At 42.5% G+C, this 17866-nt stretch overlaps 3 long non-coding RNA genes across 5 annotated transcripts in view; 2 read left to right on the top strand and 1 right to left on the bottom strand.

The window, feature by feature from the left end:
* Positions 1–12210, top strand: part of LOC127059425 (uncharacterized) — a 45443-nt gene extending 33233 nt beyond the window's left edge. Inside the window, exon 2 of the long non-coding RNA XR_007777196.1 lies at positions 10465–12210. This is a non-coding gene — a long non-coding RNA (uncharacterized LOC127059425). The remainder of the gene's footprint in view (positions 1–10464) is intronic.
* On the bottom strand, positions 3719–10670 carry LOC127059423 (uncharacterized). Its single transcript, XR_007777192.1, has 3 exons — positions 10522–10670; positions 8258–9360; positions 3719–5989 (listed from the first exon to the last, which is right to left on the bottom strand). It is a non-coding gene; the product is annotated as an uncharacterized LOC127059423 (long non-coding RNA).
* Positions 12211–17267: 5057 nt separating the features above from the next.
* LOC127059424 (uncharacterized) overlaps positions 17268–17866 on the top strand; it is a 39361-nt gene continuing 38762 nt past the window's right edge. For all 3 annotated transcript variants that reach the window (XR_007777195.1, XR_007777193.1, XR_007777194.1), the window contains exon 1: positions 17268–17600. This is a non-coding gene — a long non-coding RNA (uncharacterized LOC127059424). The remainder of the gene's footprint in view (positions 17601–17866) is intronic.

Below are 17866 nucleotides of genomic sequence, written 5' to 3'. Positions count from 1 at the left end.
ACTCAGTTTGGGACAGAAGCTCAGCAGACACATGTGAAGTGTTTTTGTCTGCTCACGCCTTCTGCAGAGAGAGAATCTCATCAAGAATAAAGGTGACCTTCAAAGGCAAGGGAGAGGAACATTGCATGTTCTGTCAAGCTCGTGGATGACTGTTTCTATTCTTTCTGAGTTATGACAATCCCTAATTTTCTCTAATGAAAGCTTTTCTTTGAGTATTTTCTCATATATTTCTGTTATTTTGGAATGTCACCAGGTACAACTGAAAATCCCCCTCTCTCCCTCACTTACTTGTGGTGGTACTTTTGTGGTACATTTAAAAATCTCTTCCCAAAATGAAAAAAGTGAAGATTCCCTGTAAATAACGCGATGTGAACTCCGTTCCCTGCCCCCCTGCAATGCCTCCATAAATGAAAAGAAAAGGAGCAGAAAACTTTCTTCTTCTCTAGTGCTGACCATGTGCAAGTGATTTATTTAAGGTCACACTGTGAATTGTTTGCAAGAGAGGGATGATTTTCTCTGCTGGCCATCTGATTAAAGCTCAGCCTAAATATGTTTGGAAATTTTGCAAGTGGCTCAGGAGAACATCTGGGAGTGCCTGCTCTTCCTGAAATATCTATTTTGATTGATTACAGAAGGGGAGAGGTCTTTTTTATTCACCTGCTAGGCATCTCCTGCCCTCAAAATTCAGAATTAAACTCTTTTTTTCAGCCCTAAGGTTTTCTACCTTCTTCCTTTGATACAAATGCAAGCTTAAATTCTTTTAAGTGTGAAAAGGGCACCTCGGTGACCCCTGCCTAACATCACTGACACTGTTTGGCATTCTCACCTGAAGCCTGGATTTATTTTCTTAAAGATTCCCACTAGGCAAACCCCATGGAAAAACCAACCCTTGACAGCTCTTGCTGTTTTAACTGTCACCTTTTAGAGGCAAGTGTGATGCTGTGGAGATGGGGAGGGGCAGTTTGTTTATGCCAGAGCCAGCCTTGCTGTTTGTTTTCTATTCTGTCCCGAAGTGATGCGTTTTCAGAAGCTTTATCACACAGCCAGGAAGAAGAGGTGACTCCGTGGTTATTCAGGCAGAGCAGGGATGTGCTTTGTGCAGCAAGGTGAGGGTGAAGCCTGATTATTGCACTAAGTTTGGACAGTCTTGACACTGTCCAGAGTGGCAAATAATGAACCCTTTCCTGAGCTTGCTCAGAGTAATTGCATTGCAGGGGGACACAGGGATATCTCGGCCAACAGTGACAACCCTGGAGTTTCCTGTGTCGTTCAGTCCTCTTGGAAGTACGTGCTGTGCCCTGCTGTTAGGTTTGCAGACTGCTTCATAGGTATGTTGCCTGAGACTTAAACTTCCTAAACTAAAATGATCCTCTCAAACTGAGATGGATTCCTAAAGAGGGTTGGGGTTTAAATTACAGCATCCCAGTACAGACTTAGAAGCCTATTGTTTGCTTTTATGTTTGAAAATGCTGCCCTTGACTTTTTATTTTTTTAATCTTATCTAAGCCAAGAAGCTGTGCTTCCATTTAGCAGCGTGTTTTTTTGGTTTTGTTCTAATAACTCTTGACCTGCCCATGTAGATTTAACTGACTGGGAATAAGGGTTGCTCCTGGTTATCACAGTAGCTCATACACAATGACAGAAGTCTTGGAAACCAGTTTTTATGACAACACAAAGGGTAGAACTTTCCAACTTAAGAGGAAATACATTCCTATACTTGAAACACAAAAAAAAAAAAATAGTGGAGGAAACTAAACTTTCAGTTTAAAACTAACCATAACTCAAACTAAACTACAACTTGCAGTGCTGCTGCAGTCCAGTGAACAATTCTGTTTCGTGTGTACTCACATCTGAAATTTTCTCAGTGTTGAGCTCCAAGCACCAACTGCTGCTGCTTGAACTCTGATCTTGCTTTAATGATGGGTTCTTTGCTCTCACCGCTGTGCTGGATGGAGTCTTTGGAGACTATCACAATGTAAATAAATACAATCAGTTTGTTTCTAGCCTGTTAAAAAAAGAGTGAGATGTATGTGTCAAAGAAGGGGAAAAGCTCTTAAGGATTCATTTGCATGCCTTTGAGATGCAGGAGGTACAGGAAGCAATGGGTTTAGGGGAGGGCTAGCAAAGTCATTCCATAGGGGTATAACAATAGGGAAACAAGTAGAGTGGTTAGATGCTGTTAGATTAGATTAGTGCAGATTTATTTGGCAAGTGGTGTTTATTTTTCTATTAATCATATAGAGGTACTTAAAGCTTGCAGAAAAGGTCTTCCACAAATCATTATGGAGAATGGTTCATGGTTCATTTCATGTGTGGGTGGTGTTTTTTCTTTTTCTTTTGTTTGAATCATTCGTAGGAAAAAATTCCAATTTTTTTTTTAAATTAGAAATTCTAGACTAGAACTAGAAAATACAAATGGCATTAAAGTAGTGCAGTGGTTCAGGTATACTGAATTTCTCTGCGGCCATGATTGTCCCTAGGCTGGATTTTTCTTCATCTGCTACATTTGTGATATTTTCTCCCAGCCTTTGCTGGTGTTATTATAATCTTCAATGTGGTGAAATATGCTGACTCGTACAAAATTTTATGTTTCAGCAAAGGTGAGCAAACAGAGCAAATGAATTCACAATTGGTTAGAGCTAATTTTGTGTAGTTCTTAGCTTACATCACAGATTTCACTGTCAGTTCGATGTTTGAAAGTAAAACAGGAGGTGTAGCATGGGCTGAAAGGGGAAGGCTGGAGTTTCAGAGGGACAGCCTCCCCCCACCATAGAGCCACCATTAACCTTACCTAAGAGCTGATGGTTGGTCACTGGAGCTTCTCCTGAGCTCCAGCCCCCTCCTCCCCTACACTGTCTGTCAGGTACCATTCTTTACCATGCAGTGGATAAACAGAAACAGGTCTCTACTCAAAATGGGTGGAAGAGGACTTGTGTGATCTGTGGCAAATACAGGTGTTTGCTGTACATTGTTTTATTAGCACAGCCTTTTCCTGAGTCCCAAATGCTGGCCTGCTTGCCCCTGTTGGGTGACTGTTCTACTTTCTATCAATTTCCAGGGCAAATTTGAGCTATCTACTAAGTGCTGCAATAACTGGGTGTAGACTAGTACTTTCTGTACTTTCTGACTTTGATTAAACTCTAGGATGGATTTGTATCTTTCAGCATTTCCTTTGACCCACTTTCCTGAATTAGTTTCCACTGTCCCTGAAAAATACTGTCCTGCCTCCCTTCTGGTTTTGCTATTTCCTTTTGTTTGCTGAAATATTTAATGAAAACTTGCAGCAAATACAGACTGTGTAAGTGGAGGAAATTTCATTGGCTGGACAATACAGAGATTTGGTGACCTTGGGTTTTCAGATGTATTTTCCTTAATTCTTAGCTGAATACAATTGTCAAAATTTATTTTTCTTTCCTTGATTGAACTATTTGCTTTAGGCTAGCTGAATCTAAGTCCTTTTCTTGTTCAGTTTTCTCTTTCTTGGTGCTTCTGATGCTGTCATTCACAGAGTGTTCTGTGGTAGAATCTAAACTAGTGGACTCTCTCTCTCTCTGAATTATTTTTTGAGGGCAGAAATGGTACACTCTAAATTATTTTAAAGAAAGAAGAAAGGAAAATGAGATGAATACTCTCCCTGTCCCTCCATAATTATCTCTTAAACATGTGGTACAGTGTTGGAAACAGTGAGTAATCCTCACCTTCACAGCTCTGCCAGCCAGAGTGTTTCATGTGAGAGCTGGTGTTTTGCTGACGCAGGGCTCTGCTTACTCCAGTGGGTTTCTCTTTGTGCTTATTGAGATGCCAGAAAATCCACTGCATAGGTCATGCAGAGGGAAATTCATTTGGTGCCATCTTGTTTCAGCTCCTGCTTATCCTTATCATGTGCCTGTGCCCTCCTGCAGAAGCTGGCAGGGCTCTGCAGAGTGGCCTGTGACAAGAATAGCTGGGAGGGTGGCTTCAGGAGTGGCCTGTGACACAAATAGCCTGCAGAGTGGCTTCCAGCACGCTGTGAGCAGGGCTGCCTTCCCTGCCCTGAGGGAGCTGGCTGGCTCCACGCCTGCCCTTGCCAGTGTGCCAGCCTTGTTCTACTCCCTCTTCTCTCATGCTCTCATTTAAATAAGATAGTCTTGAAAATGCATCATGGAAGGTTTAGAGGATGACTTTAGGGAGGATTTACATGACAGACACCAGATCCTGCTTGTCTCTGTACAGATATACCAGCTCAGAGTTTCTCTTAGCTGCAGGGAAGTGCCCAGAATTACAAATGTGACCGAGAGGAGCAGGGCTTGCCTGCGGTGTTTAGAAGGGTGCACAGGATGGTTGTGTCAGGTTTGATGTCTCGGGGCTACCTGGAGCTGTGTCAGTGCAAACCATACGTAGGAGGCTGGGACAAGTGTGGTGAAAGCCACAAGAGAAGATCTTCCCTTCTCAGTGAGATGCACCTACACCAGGACTTTGTGGTATTGCAGCAGCTACAGTGCAGTAAATGTGGTTCAAGCATTGTAAAACAAACCCCCTCCAGATATCACAAATCATTCTTCTTTTGAAAGATCTTCCTTGCTCTAGTCTTCCCACACCTCCCAGCCTCAAATGCCTTACCTAATGCTCTAGAAAAAGCATAATAAATCTTGCCCTCATTTTTAAATCTTCTGTTGCATACACCCCCTGCACTATGGAGATCATGGCAGTCCTTATGTATTATTTTCCTGCTTTCAAGGTATATCTACTGTTTAGCACTCTCCTCATTCACACCACTGCTCAAAACTGACGTCTTTCTCTGTTTCGTGTGAATCTGACAGTGTGAAATCTGCACCAGAAACTCAACTGTAACCACCTGCTGTTTTCTCTATAATTACCAGTAAGCAAGTCCACTGTAAGTATGTGTGTCTCCACTTTGGATGCCAAAAAGACATTGATAGCTTCTGAGTCAATCATCTGTTGGTCTGATGTGAAAAAAATACCTCTCACTTGAGCGGGAACCTTGTCCTTCTCTCGTCTCTTCACTGTTTGAGATGATTTCATGTGGTAGCAGTGGTAGCTTGGATATAGCAACACTCCTGGGGGCCATATGGAGATACCCAAACTTGTCCTAGTCCTAGGGTTGGAAATAGCTGAATTTCATAGAGCTAGCTAGCTTTGAAAATGTTCAAAGCCTACACATGCCTGGATAAACTTTAGAGGACCTCTCTTAGCTCTTCTATTAGCAGTGTAGTTCAATGGTTATGTCAGTGACCTTTGTCAGTACAAGAATTTATGTGAATTCATGGCAACCTAGAGCATTATTATAAACTTGACTGTTCCATTTTTTGGGGCTTTGAAGCGTAATCAAAGGTGGATTTATCTGATACTAAGAGATGAAACAGTTACCAGTCTTAGGTTTCTTCCCTTATTTTTGTAGGAGGGTACTGCCAGAGTAAACTGAAATTGGAGGTGGTTTATGATCATGCTGGAGCCTGTACACTACACTTGCTCAGGAGTTTATCCAGGAGGATCAGCTGATCCTGCTACAGGATGGTGACCTCTGGCAGAGACACAGGACAGAGACAGCTGCTTCTGCTCTCCCAGCTAAACCTGCTTAAGGCGGTGGGTGGGAGTTGTTAATGCCATTATTTGTTTAATTGTAGGGCTAATAGGTTTGTGTGTGTGTGTGTGTTCACTTTATTACAATAGAATACATTAAATAGAAGCAGAGAAAAGACTGAGTGTGCCACTTTGGGAGCTGGTTTCCAATTGTTATTCCTTTTTATTAAAGAGACACTAAAAGGAAAAGTTACCAGAAGCAAACTCTGCTTTAAACTCTCCACTAAAAACACGAAGTGTTTGGTGCCATGGGGCTGTGCAGTGCTTTTAGGAATACAGGGCAAAGGTGAATTTTTAATTAGCCTGGTCTTCTTATTTTCCTCCAAGTATAGATAGGCTTAGCTTTCTCAGCCTCAGTACTTGAAAATAGGCAGCCAAGAGTGCTCTGGGAATTACTTGCTCTGGAAGTCTGTTAGAAAAATGGAAATCCAAAAGTTATTTCTATTTTAATAAAGAGAGGATAAAATTTTTAATGATGATAGCCTTATTGAAGTACAGCTTTTTCCCTTTCCCACCCCCCTCCATAATACCCTTAATAAGCAGAATAGATACAGAACAGATACTTCAAAAGCTACTGCAGGAATCACAGTGGTATTTTGTGAGGTTCTGTGGGAACTATCTTCTATGCTCAGGCCCACTGTGAATCTGCAAGTGATGGTCCTCTCAGGAAAGAGGCTGAGGGCACTTGGCTGTGGAAAGTATCTTGTCCATAGTGGAGATGGTGAGAGAATTGGCAATGAGGAGGTGGCTGGTCATTCTGCAAGGCCTGGTCTGGGGCCAGTTTTCATTTTCATCTTGTCCTCTTTCTGTTTTTCTTTCTCTCTCGCTTTTGTTATTTATACCAATGAGCAAATGTTGCTTATTTTTAGCAGCCTTTCCATTTTGCTCAGGCACTGATCCTAAGTAATGGAATGCCTATGGCCCTCCCTCAGGCACCATTCCACCTCTAATAAGAGCAAACAAATGCAAGCTTTGGTGTAGGGAGTTATTGATTTGCTTCCAGGCAAGTAGGTGTTTGTGATATATATAAAAGGTGTCCATGCATACCATGTGTTAGCACTCCAACATCTTTTGGAATGGCCTGGCATAATCTCTGGCATTGGGCTCTTAGTGAGAAATTGTGTTGTGCATCTCCATAAAGAAGCCTTGTAACTTGCTTATTTTAGAGGATATAAACCTCCCCCTTAAGACCACAAACACCCCCAAATATGCACACCCATTTCCACTACCAGAGCAAAAGAAAGGCCCTCCCTCGAGTGCAGACAGTTCCAGGTCTGGGAAGCAGATGCATCAATTAATAGAAGCAGAGATAAGAGTTGCATAGACAGGGGTAGATGCTGTAAGCCCCATTTTTTTTTCATTTTCTAATTTGGATCTTATATCAGATCTTAATTTTATTGCAGAGATTCTAACACTAGGGATAATGGAATCCTGAGAGAAAGAGTTATGGGAGAGCTTCCACTGAGGTGTGGATGTCCAGGGAGCCCCTGCCATGCAGATGAGCAGCTGGCAAGCCCCATCTTCCACTGAGTCTCCTAGGAGGGAGTATCCAGTCTGAGACAACAAAGCTGATCCTTTCCTAGCCCTACTCAAAGCATATCCAAAAGAACTTCAGAATGAATATCTACATATTTACACTGCAAGGAAGGAGATGCAGAGTTTTAGGTCTTGCCCATCCATGCTAGTCCTGCATTCCCCTCAGGTACAAGGGATGTGCTGGGAGAACAAGAGCCCTTGGTCATTGCTGTTGCCTACTTTGCATCCACAGTGCTTGTCTCTCCTAGACATGTTTGTATTGCTGTCTGTGGAGTGATTTCCAGCTTGTGCCCATTTCAGTTCCAGTTGGAAGGAAAGCAGGTGGGGAGATTGTCCCACACCCTCAGTGATCCTGAGATCCCACCCAGCCTATAGGTATAGCTGCATGATGCTTGGTTCTCTCAGTGGGGTCTGGCTTAATTTAAACACTTCCTTTAGGTTTTTGTCTTCCCAGTTTTCAGCCCTGACTCCTTTTCATAGGGTTAAGAGCCTACTTAAGTGCATGCTTATGCTGGCAGAGGAGACTAATTTTCTGCTGATAGAAGAAGAATAACTGTGGAAACATTACTCAGGCACAGCTAGAGCAACCAGTGGACCTTTGCTTAATTGGCTAATGCCATGTCTGTGCAAGTATTGTTGTTTTTGTCACTGCTTGGGGGTTACCATTGACTGCAATTGAAATATATTGAAGATGAGGAGAAGAAGGAATCTTGTTTAGGTATCAAAGTGAGAGGGACCTTTTTTAAATACCTTTTTTACCATAGATCTTTGTAGTATTTCCACCCTTTCCACTGTTCCAGTTGCTGATGGTTTTATCTGTACTCTGGCATATCTCTCAGCTGAAGCAAGTCCTCTCTGTGCCAAGCCCTGTTTTGGTACTCTCATTCAAGATCCAGCTCTTATTAACTATCCTGAACCTGGTGGAAGGGGGGAAGGTGTCTATTCTGAAGCTACTCTTTTAAATTTAGCTGTATTTGTGTGCTATGATCTGCACGCCTCTGCCCCCAAATTACTAAAATTGCAGCACAGTTGTCCAAGGCTTCTTTTCATTAAATGACTCTTATAACTGGTATTCCCATTAATGACTATCTTAGTCTGAAATGCAGCAAGACATTTAACATGAGGTGGATGTGATACCCACCTCAAATAGAGTGCTGCATCTGTAGATGTTTTCATATTTTCAGGTAAGCAGGCTGGTGTTGGGGAAAAAGGTTAGTCTATTAACACCTCTGCTCAAAGCAAGCCAACTTCCTTTCTACATGGAATAATTATTTTTTCACATAAGCCCTTAGTGCCTCTGCTGTGTTTGCACTTGTAAGTCTCAAACATTGCAATACAGATAGCCCTTTATGAGTGGAATCTGAGGTCATGTGTCTGCATTTCAAATTTAAAAGTGCTCTGCATGGGCTACCATGTACTGGCTTGTGAATGCTGTAGGTATAAGGGCTGTGGACCCATATTTCAGGTGTGAAGAGAGTAGGGCCTTTTTTAGCACTTAAAGCACCCATGTGTGCAACTCACAGTTATGAGTGCCTTTGGCAAAACTTTGCAGATCCTGTTGATTTATAGCTGGCATCTCACCATCTGTATGGTCAGGATTACAGATAAATATGTATCTGTCCTCCACATAACAGAACCATTTAGGGCATCCCTACAGCATAAAGAGGAAGGAACTCTGGCACAAAATTCACTCCACCTTTGTGAAGCACTTGCTGGGGAGAATACTGAAGGGCCTTTTGTTTGTCACAGTCCAGGGCTCACCGGAGATTTTGGGTGGCTGGCAATCCATGTTTCTGTTTATGCAATCCCAGCAAAGATTAAGGGTTTTTAACCAATCACAATTCAGACATAGGTGGTGGTGGGAGCAGAGATTGTAACCAGCATGCCAAGGAAGTCGAGAGACAGAAGGCTTCTATCCTGGATCTTGGATCCTGGGGCTTTCACGGATAAAGTGTTGCAGCTGGAGTTGTAGAAGGTGTAATGACACACAAATTTTTGGTTTAATCATCTTCTAAAGTCATGCCCAGGGCTGGTTTAGAGAAGATGAAAAAAGCTAATGAACCCTGAGGAGGACTGATCTGCAGCTGTCTTCAATAGCTTCCTTGAAGGAGGTCTTTTTTCATTGCATATATAACCTTTTTCATTGCATATATAACCACTGCACGTTGCTGTTTCGAGCAGCTGTGTCTTTGCTGCTCCGATATGCTCATTGCTGGAACTATCTCTTAAAGCTCTGGCCAGCACCTGAAAAAATATTATTATTTAAGGTGACATTAACATCCAGGTTCCAGCCACAGTTTTGAGCTGGATACACCACAGTTGAAATAGGAGAGGCTAGAAAGCTTATTTTTCTATCTGCAGACACTTAACTTTGAAAGAGGAAATGGGTGAAGGCAAGGTAGCTTTTTTTAATCCATTGTGAGCTGGCTAGACAAGTCAGGGAGATCCTTAACAGGTGTGAGATTGCAGTAAGATTGGAACAATCTGGCAGAACCACAAAAAAATCTGATTTAAAATTCCCAGACTTTTGTCATTCCACACTCAGTAGCAGAGCTAGGAGAAATAGCTCGGGAATGGAGCATAAAACTGAATTTCAGCTTCTGTTGGTTCTGTTGCCACAAATTCTTGAGTACTTGTGTGTACTGTATACCTATATTTCACTGCTGTGGTTGACCCAGCATTTGTCCATTGTGCTGCTGCATTCTGGAAACTGTTGGTCTTGCACCAATAGCACGATTTGCAAGGGACAAGCCCAAGTGATCTAGAGTGACTGTAACTATGCTGGTGCAAGAATTCGAATTCAGACATTGGAGGGGCACATTCACAAAGCAAAAACTGCATTGCCAACATTTGTTAACCAAAATATGATGACTAGCTTGGGGTAAGTGCTTAAGGCTGTCCTCTGTGCTAACAGGCCCATGCAGAGAAACTGGGTAAGCCCTGGGGGTGAAAATTGCAAGCTGCTGAATGCAAGGTTCAATACTATGGCTGTGTTTTTAAACTACTCCAAGTAAGGAGTCCTTTCATCCTACCAAGTATGAGGTATTGCGATGTTTTGCAAATATTACATATTTCTTTCTGTTAATATATTATTGGCTAGTTTGTATTTTGAATAAAAATAATAATTGTGAGAAGCCTTAAAAATGAACCCTTTACAACTGATCATTTAATAACAATGAAAGGCAATGAGGGAAACTTGAAGCATTCAGTAGGTTGAGCAGTAAAGCCGAGGAGGATATCTTCTGAAATTCTCTAATCTTTGTATTGCAAAAACTGAGGCAGGGAATTTACCTTAAGCAATTGCTTTTGGAAAATCATCCTTACTAGTGATTCCTTTTTTATTCACAGAATATCCAAAAGAAGGGGAAAGTTTGTGAAGAAAAAGAAAAGAATACTGCAACTCACTGCTAGAGGCGTTAATACGACGCTAACGAAGCGTAGCCCTTCCAGAGCAGAGCTGGCAACATTAGCACCCATCTGTGCCGAGTGGGATGTGCAAGCAGAAGTCAGGGCTGAGCAGCCTCCACCTGTTTGCAGAGAGCAAGTGAGCACCCTCTGAAGTTACTCAGCGTATTCGCCCTGTCTTGGGCAGGCTGGGCGATGTTGTTACTCCTGCTTTTCTGCTGTCTCATATCTCCTACTGCCATGTGCCAGCTGATAGGGGAGCTGTGACATACCACACCCCCGCGGCCAGGAAGGGGGTCACATGGACTGCTCTCATCCAGAGCACTTTAAAGAAACCGATAAGCTCTATCTCATTTAACTTGGCCTTTGGAAGACGCTTGTGGAAATTTCTGCAAAGGAGGTGACATCAGTTGTTGTCACAGCTGCTGTGTGAGTCTGCAAGGCTGCGTCTGTTCAGTATCTGCCCGGGGTGTGTATGCGTGTGCAAGTAGATATTGTGCATAGATTGCATTTAAATCAAAACCAGTCCACATGGAGCTGGCAAGAAGGTTCACTTGCTCAGAAGAGGTGCATTACCATCGAGACTTGAGGCAAGGATGGAGGATGTAAACTTAATAAAGCACAAAGACAACCAGCTTTGGAGGGCTGGCGCGTACATTTGAAACAAACCTTCTCCCTGGGGAATTCCAAGTGTTAGCATGTGGGACATACTCCAGCTGCTAGCTGCTCAGACTTAAAATAAACCAGGCAAAATCCCATATTCAGGTTCTACCAACTGAGGCAAGCTGCTATTGCAAATGTTTCGTCCCCCATTTTCTTCCAGTTGCGTCAGGATGGCAACAAATATTTTTGAAAGGACATTTAAACCCTTAGTATTTCACACAGCTTTCCTTGTGCTTCTCTGTAGTGATGTGTTTCTCAACACAGCTGTAAATTTAGCAAAGAATCTGGTTTGTACAGGTTGAAACACTGTCCCAGGAAGGCTGGAATTAAAAAAAACAGGGTGAGAAGGAGTATTTCTAGCTTGTGTGACAATGACATTGCTACCAATACTGCTTTCCTAATCCTAGGTGCTTTAAAAATCTCAGCATGACTTCATTTACAGAGAACTATTTGCCTTCTTGAACTGTGGAGACCGTTTTTCTTAAAGAGAAACACATGTGACTTAAGGATGGTTGCTTCTTTCTTCTTTCTTAACATATTGAAGAGGAAATAATTTAATGTATCTGTGGAAGACTCCATAACAGGATTTCAGGAAAAAAAAAAGATGTCTGGGAGTCGTATGATTGTTTGACAACTAGAATATGAATAACTTTGAGGAGGTCTGAAAATAGACTACAGTACTGTTTGCTTTGTCTTGTGGTTTGAAATTGACTTCAGGACTTTTAAAAAAAAATTATTTTAATAACCCTCTGACTATAATTTATTTCCAAGGTATGAGGTACTTGGGAGGGGTGGGAAACAATCAACTTAATGCAATCTATGCAAATAATGTCTAATTTTTTTTTCAACAGTAACCCATGTGAAACTTCATTCATCAAGACTACTCAGTTTTTCTGTGATAAAACCTGTTGTGCAACATAATACACAACATTTAGGAATTCAATGCTCTTATTACTGTCAAAAGCCTAGATAATAAACTCTACCAGTCAGCTTGAAAAATTTACACAAGTGACTGACATGACCAACCTTCCTGCTTCTTCTCTTCTTCCTTTAGACACAGACACACAAATGCTTGTTCAAATCAACAGGCTTATCCAGGATATATTTATAAGGGCGAACTCTGCCAGGCTTTGGTTAGTCACATATAGTGCTGGGAATATCTTTTGAAGGTATCCCGAACGCTGTGACAGAAGTATTTGTCACTCAAACTATTTATAATTCTAGGAGTTTGGAGGGCAGATAGATGTTTATGCTTTTTCAGATGAAATGGCACTCAAGCCTTTTGCACAGAAGGCAGTGGCCATGCCCACATGGACACATGGACACGTCAGGCAGATCTGGACCACGCTGTTTTTGCGGAATGCCATGTTTACACCCTGGACACACTTCTGGCTACTTGATTGACTTTTCTGTCTCTCAGATGACTTCGTAGCTCTGTGAATGTCAGCTTGTTGCCAGCTGGACCTCTAGTTTCTGTGGATGATTGGAAGAGGTCAGCACAGGGTACCTCAAAAACGTGAAACTGTTGTCCATGTAGCACCTCCATTAGCAGATCTTTAAGGGCTCTCAAGCTGAATAAACTGATAAGCTCTAGTATTAACCTAATTCCTTTTTTTTTTTTTTTTTTTTGATGACGTGTAAAACTATACTAAGGCCACAGCCTTTGAGAAATAAGACTGATAAGCATCACAGGCTTTTTTCTTTATTTTCACAACCACCTCAAGCAATTAGTTTTGAGGGTTTCTTGGCAATGTTTACGTGCAGGTTATCTTTCCCTCCTAGTCCTTCTTAGGTCTCTTGAATTATTCTTGACTCTGTGTTTCTGCGAATCATGGGCAATGTATAGACACAACGCCTACAGCAGGCACGCAAGGAATGTTATGAGGGTAGCAGGCTTCTGGTTTCCCTGGTCACTCAGAAGATTTATGTGCCAGTATAATGAGAATGAATGATTAGCTGTTGTTCATTGACAGAGACCTTGTGAGTCTGTCTGTGCACAAGAGGTTTTGGGAGTTGATAACCTTTGCGCTTCAGGTTTTGTTTTGAATAGATAGAAAGTGGAGAAAATGGTTGTTGGTAGATGTAAAACTGAACAAAGTGAAGGGTATTAGCCAAGTTCTGGCAGTAAAGCTGAAAATCTGAGTTATTTATACAGCTGGAAACAAAGTTGGGGTATTTTCATTATTTTGGGATACAGCATTGACTTTTTATAGAGTTATGGGATGCTCCTGCCTAGGATTTCAGTCTGTTCTATTTTTTAGGTCTCTGTGAGACACTGTGATGCATTACAGCTTTGGTCTAAGCATTGGCCAAGTAAAAAAGGAGGGGCCAATTTTGAGCTCTGAAACTGAGAAGTGTCTGGGTCACTCTAAAGTTGCCCAGAGACAAGGCAAGTTAAAGTATCTTTTTTGCCATTCAAAACCAAGATAAATTGTTCATAGACGGAACCACTATTACTACTATATAAGTTATTCACTTCAACACCTTTCTCATATCATATCAAGGTAATGACCATTTTATGTGTCTGGTATACATCCAGAACCCCTGTTCTAAAGTCAAGGTTGCGTGAGATAACCCAGTTTGCCTTAGTAAATGCTGTAGATTGCTATATTATTTTGACAATTATCATAAAACTACATAAACCATACTTTTCAGAATTTTTTTCCTAAAGGATAAAAAGTAAAGATTAAATACTGAACTCTGATTTTCAGATATATTACATACACCTCCCCCACCTTCATATCATAATAGCAAATTATTGGGAACCTGAAAGATAAGAGCCATATTTTTTTGCTTTTATGTACCTAAAAGGTAGCAGTCTTTAGGAGAAACCTAAGTATTCTCTCTACTGCAACCACTTTAATTCCAGAAGGATCCTCTGCCTGCTCTGGTAGCAACCAGAGAAGCCACCTGTTTTCCTAATATCCACCTAAAAGTTTTTGACTTTCTCAATGGTACCAGCAGCTTCGCATTATTAAGTTTTGAAGCTGATTTAAAATTTCACCATGCATTTTTGCATTTTGATCAAGAACTCAAACTGGGACTTAAGGGCTTATGTGCTATTCAGAAGTTACCCATGTGCAAAAACATTCTTCTGAAACATATGGGAAAGAAATGGGTGCCTTTACACACATGCCTGGAAGGTAATTGGAATTCACTGTGCTCCATTTTTCAAGAATAAGAACCATAAGCCCCCCTCCTGGAATGGCACAAAGCACGCACGCTTTCTCTCTGAAAGGCATAAACTCAGCGTTCCTATGCGTGCCTATGACATGGTGGTTGGAAAGGCATTTGGAAGCGTTCCCTTAACAATAGGCACATCACCATCCTCCTATCTGTGCTGGCTGCAGTGGAGACAGGGCACTGTTTACCCCTGTGCTGTTGTATAGCAACCCTGGGCGCTGGAGGCACAGCTGTGTGCAGTTCTTGGCGCTGGCACCAGCCTCGTGTGCGCTGTGCATGGGATGGACTGTGACCCTGGCTGAGCTGGGCTCTGCTGCAGGCAGGACAACCAGCCACAACAGCCCTGTCCTAACTCCTGGTGCAGCCAGGGGAGAAGGAAAGGGCACAAAACTCCTGCTCCTCTTTCCTAGGTGTGTACCTGTGCCTCAATGATTTCATTCAGCCCTGAACTAGTAATGGAAAATCTTGCATGGCTACAACTCAGTATATCATAGTCTGTGTTTGTGACTGAGTTGGCTTGAGTTAACAGTACCTTTAGAGATACACTGCTTGCAAAACATGCACCACCAGCCAAAGTATGCCTTTTATCAAGATGTGTTAGGAATATGCAGTGCTTCCCTACAGGCATGTCACTACCTGCAGCTGAATTTAATAACACTAGATTATTGTAGTGTGGTTTTCACTGGCTTTTTTTCTTCATTCTTTTGAATCTATTTACTTAATTTTCCTACCATCAAGAGAAAAACACAGCTATGAATACTTGCAAAAGCAGGGTCAGATGGTGAGACTGGGTTGAAAGAAGGTATTTAGATTCTTCAGATGGTGCTCAAGAGAGCTGTGGGCTCAGCTATGCTACACAGCCAAGTACACTATAGAGATCCCTGAGCTAATGCCATGATCGGAAGCTCAGTCAGTGTTGTTCTGTTCTCCCTGGGCTAATTAACAGAGGTGCCTCTCAGCATACCTAATTAGCTCCGTTCCTGCAGCATCCTCAGGGGCAGGGCTAATTAGCGTGGGTGCTTTGCTATACAGACAGGCTATACTGCCTCTGGGACCTGAGCTAGCATCCGTGCACGGCATTGCAATGTGCCCTGTGGACAAGCCAGTTTCCTCAAAGCTGCCCCGGGATCTCTTACAGCCCTTTGCTGTGTAGACTTGCCTGGTGCATTAATGAGACCCCAGAAGCTTGTGCAGGGAGAAGGATAGCAACTTGGGATGTGGGCTAGAGGGCAACATTTTAGGACACAGATGTTGCAGGATAAGTCCCAGATTCATTTGCTTTTACTTTACATCTACTTCTTACCTTCATCTTTACTTCTTACCTTTTTGTTAAAAACAGTGTAAAAAGTAATGACCAGCTGTGCTAGAGGCAAACAAATAGGCCTATATTGAGATGAATGAAGTCTGAACCTGCTACCCTGCAGCTTGCTGGTTTTTGCTTTTAGCAGCTAAAAGATAGTCATGAACTAACGAACTGAAGCATTTTTTAAAGAGTATTTCCCTATTGCTCTGGTGAAATAATAATGATAACAAAGTATTCTTTATGGTTTTACAGACACTGCTCTCTCTAATCTTTAAATGCTTTGCAAGCATGAGTAAGCACAGCTTCATATGAGCCCGTGATAAGGCAATACAATGATTCCCATAGTATGAGCAGTAAATCTGAGATGTGAAGACCAGCCAAAAGTAACTTGCATTTATTAGAAAGAATGTGTCCTCCCTGGTTTAGCTTATTCTTGCACCGTGCATCTCAGAATTTCCTTGTGCAGACATTTTTCTTATCAGGACTGTTTTACCCCACTGATATCAATTGATTGCAAGTTCAGTTCAGCTGAGCTGACTTGAAAATGTTGCATTGCACCATATGAGAGTTGCAAAAAGGTGGCTTATTATTCACAAAGGGGCTGTACACTGTAGAGGGCTGATAAACAAAAGATCCACTGTTTCTGTCTTCTGCTTACAGTATCAGTAGCAACAGGCTGCACTGATACCTTCCCTGATAGTTAAGCCTTGCACAGAAAAACTGTGTCATTTGTGGCTACAAATTTTAGCTTCTTCATGGGGTCCTCGGGGGCTCAGAACCTCCCAGAAGCTCAGTGGGAGAATCTTCCCAATAAATAGAAAAGAGATGTCAGAGACAGCCTAATGCACCTCTTAATCTTGTTTCACTTTATTCTCCTCATTCTAAAAACCTCAAACACACAACATACAGCTATCCAATTTTCTCTCCTTCCCACAAGGAAAGCCTGTGGCTACACCTCTATCATATCTGAAGTGATCTTGGGAGTGGTCTGCAGTGCTCACTGTGTCTTTGCTGTGCAGTGTTCTGGCTGCCTCCTCTGGCAAATGAAGGTGATGCCCATTTGTGGAAGACTCTCTCTTTACTGGGAGAGCAGAGTGGGGTGCATGGAAGTGGCCTGGCCAGGCAAAGGGAAGTGGCTGCAGGAGTTCCTCTGCAGCCATGTGTGCTTGACATGCACAGATCAGCCAAGAATGCACACCAGCAGGTAAGAAAAAATGGAGACAATCCCTAGCCCTGTCTTTAAATGCAGCCTCAAGGATGGCCTCTGCCTCTCTCCTTTCCAATAGGGACAAGTGCTGTGAGACACTGAGCCTTTGCAGCATCTCTCTAGAAATGCAGGAAGGAGAGGGGTCTCTTGCAGCTGAATCACTCTGTGACCAGTTCCACAGCCCCCTGCCAAACCCTGCTGTGGTGCAAAAGGGGCCCATCCTCCTGACCTTCCTGCTTGGATCAGCCGTAGTTAGGTACAATGTCTGGGTTTTCAAAAAAGAGATGAGCAAGGCCTCCTAGTTAGAGCTCTGTACAACACCCTCTTCAGAGACTGACTTCTGGCTTTAATGGATGGTTGGATGCCATCAGTGAACAGCATTATTTACATGTATGGATCCTCCTTCTCAGAAATCCCAGAAACATTCCTGCTTTTGAGCTATGTGCAAAATAAATCTGGGAATAAAAAAAAAAAAAAGCCTTCCGAGCAGAGAGGAACAAGAGACAAAGAGATGTGTGTCTCAGCAAGACTTCCACAGAGAAGCCTCAACCTGTGTGCAAGGTGAAAAAGAATAACAGGGTGACGTCAGCATTGGCTGGGGATGGGCAAGGGAGGGCCCTTTTCATCACAGTCTGGCACAGAAACACAAGGCTTCAGCAGAGGGAGGAAGTACAGATCCTTACTTCAGAAATATAAATCCTTTTTTAATAAGTGACTGAAATGGTAGGAGCTCCTAAAGAAAGACAGCTTTCCTGCTCCTTGTATCTTTAACTCTTTCCCTGCATGCTGGAATGTTGCTATTGCTTTCACTTTCCTGCTTTACTCTCCTGTGCATTTGGGGAAAGCGAGTGAGCAGTGTTACCTAACGCAAAGAGGGCTCCACAAGGTCAAAGATCAATGCCAAGACCTGCACCAGAACTACTGGGAGCCAGGGCAGTTGCAGAATGCCCAGTGGGTGAATGCTCCCATGGGATCCACAGAGTAGGGCT

The sequence above is a fragment of the Serinus canaria genome, chromosome 3 (genome assembly GCF_022539315.1).
Source record: "Serinus canaria isolate serCan28SL12 chromosome 3, serCan2020, whole genome shotgun sequence".
Classification (NCBI taxonomy): Eukaryota; Metazoa; Chordata; class Aves; order Passeriformes; family Fringillidae; genus Serinus; species Serinus canaria.
This window is presented reverse-complemented; position numbering and strand designations above follow the sequence as displayed.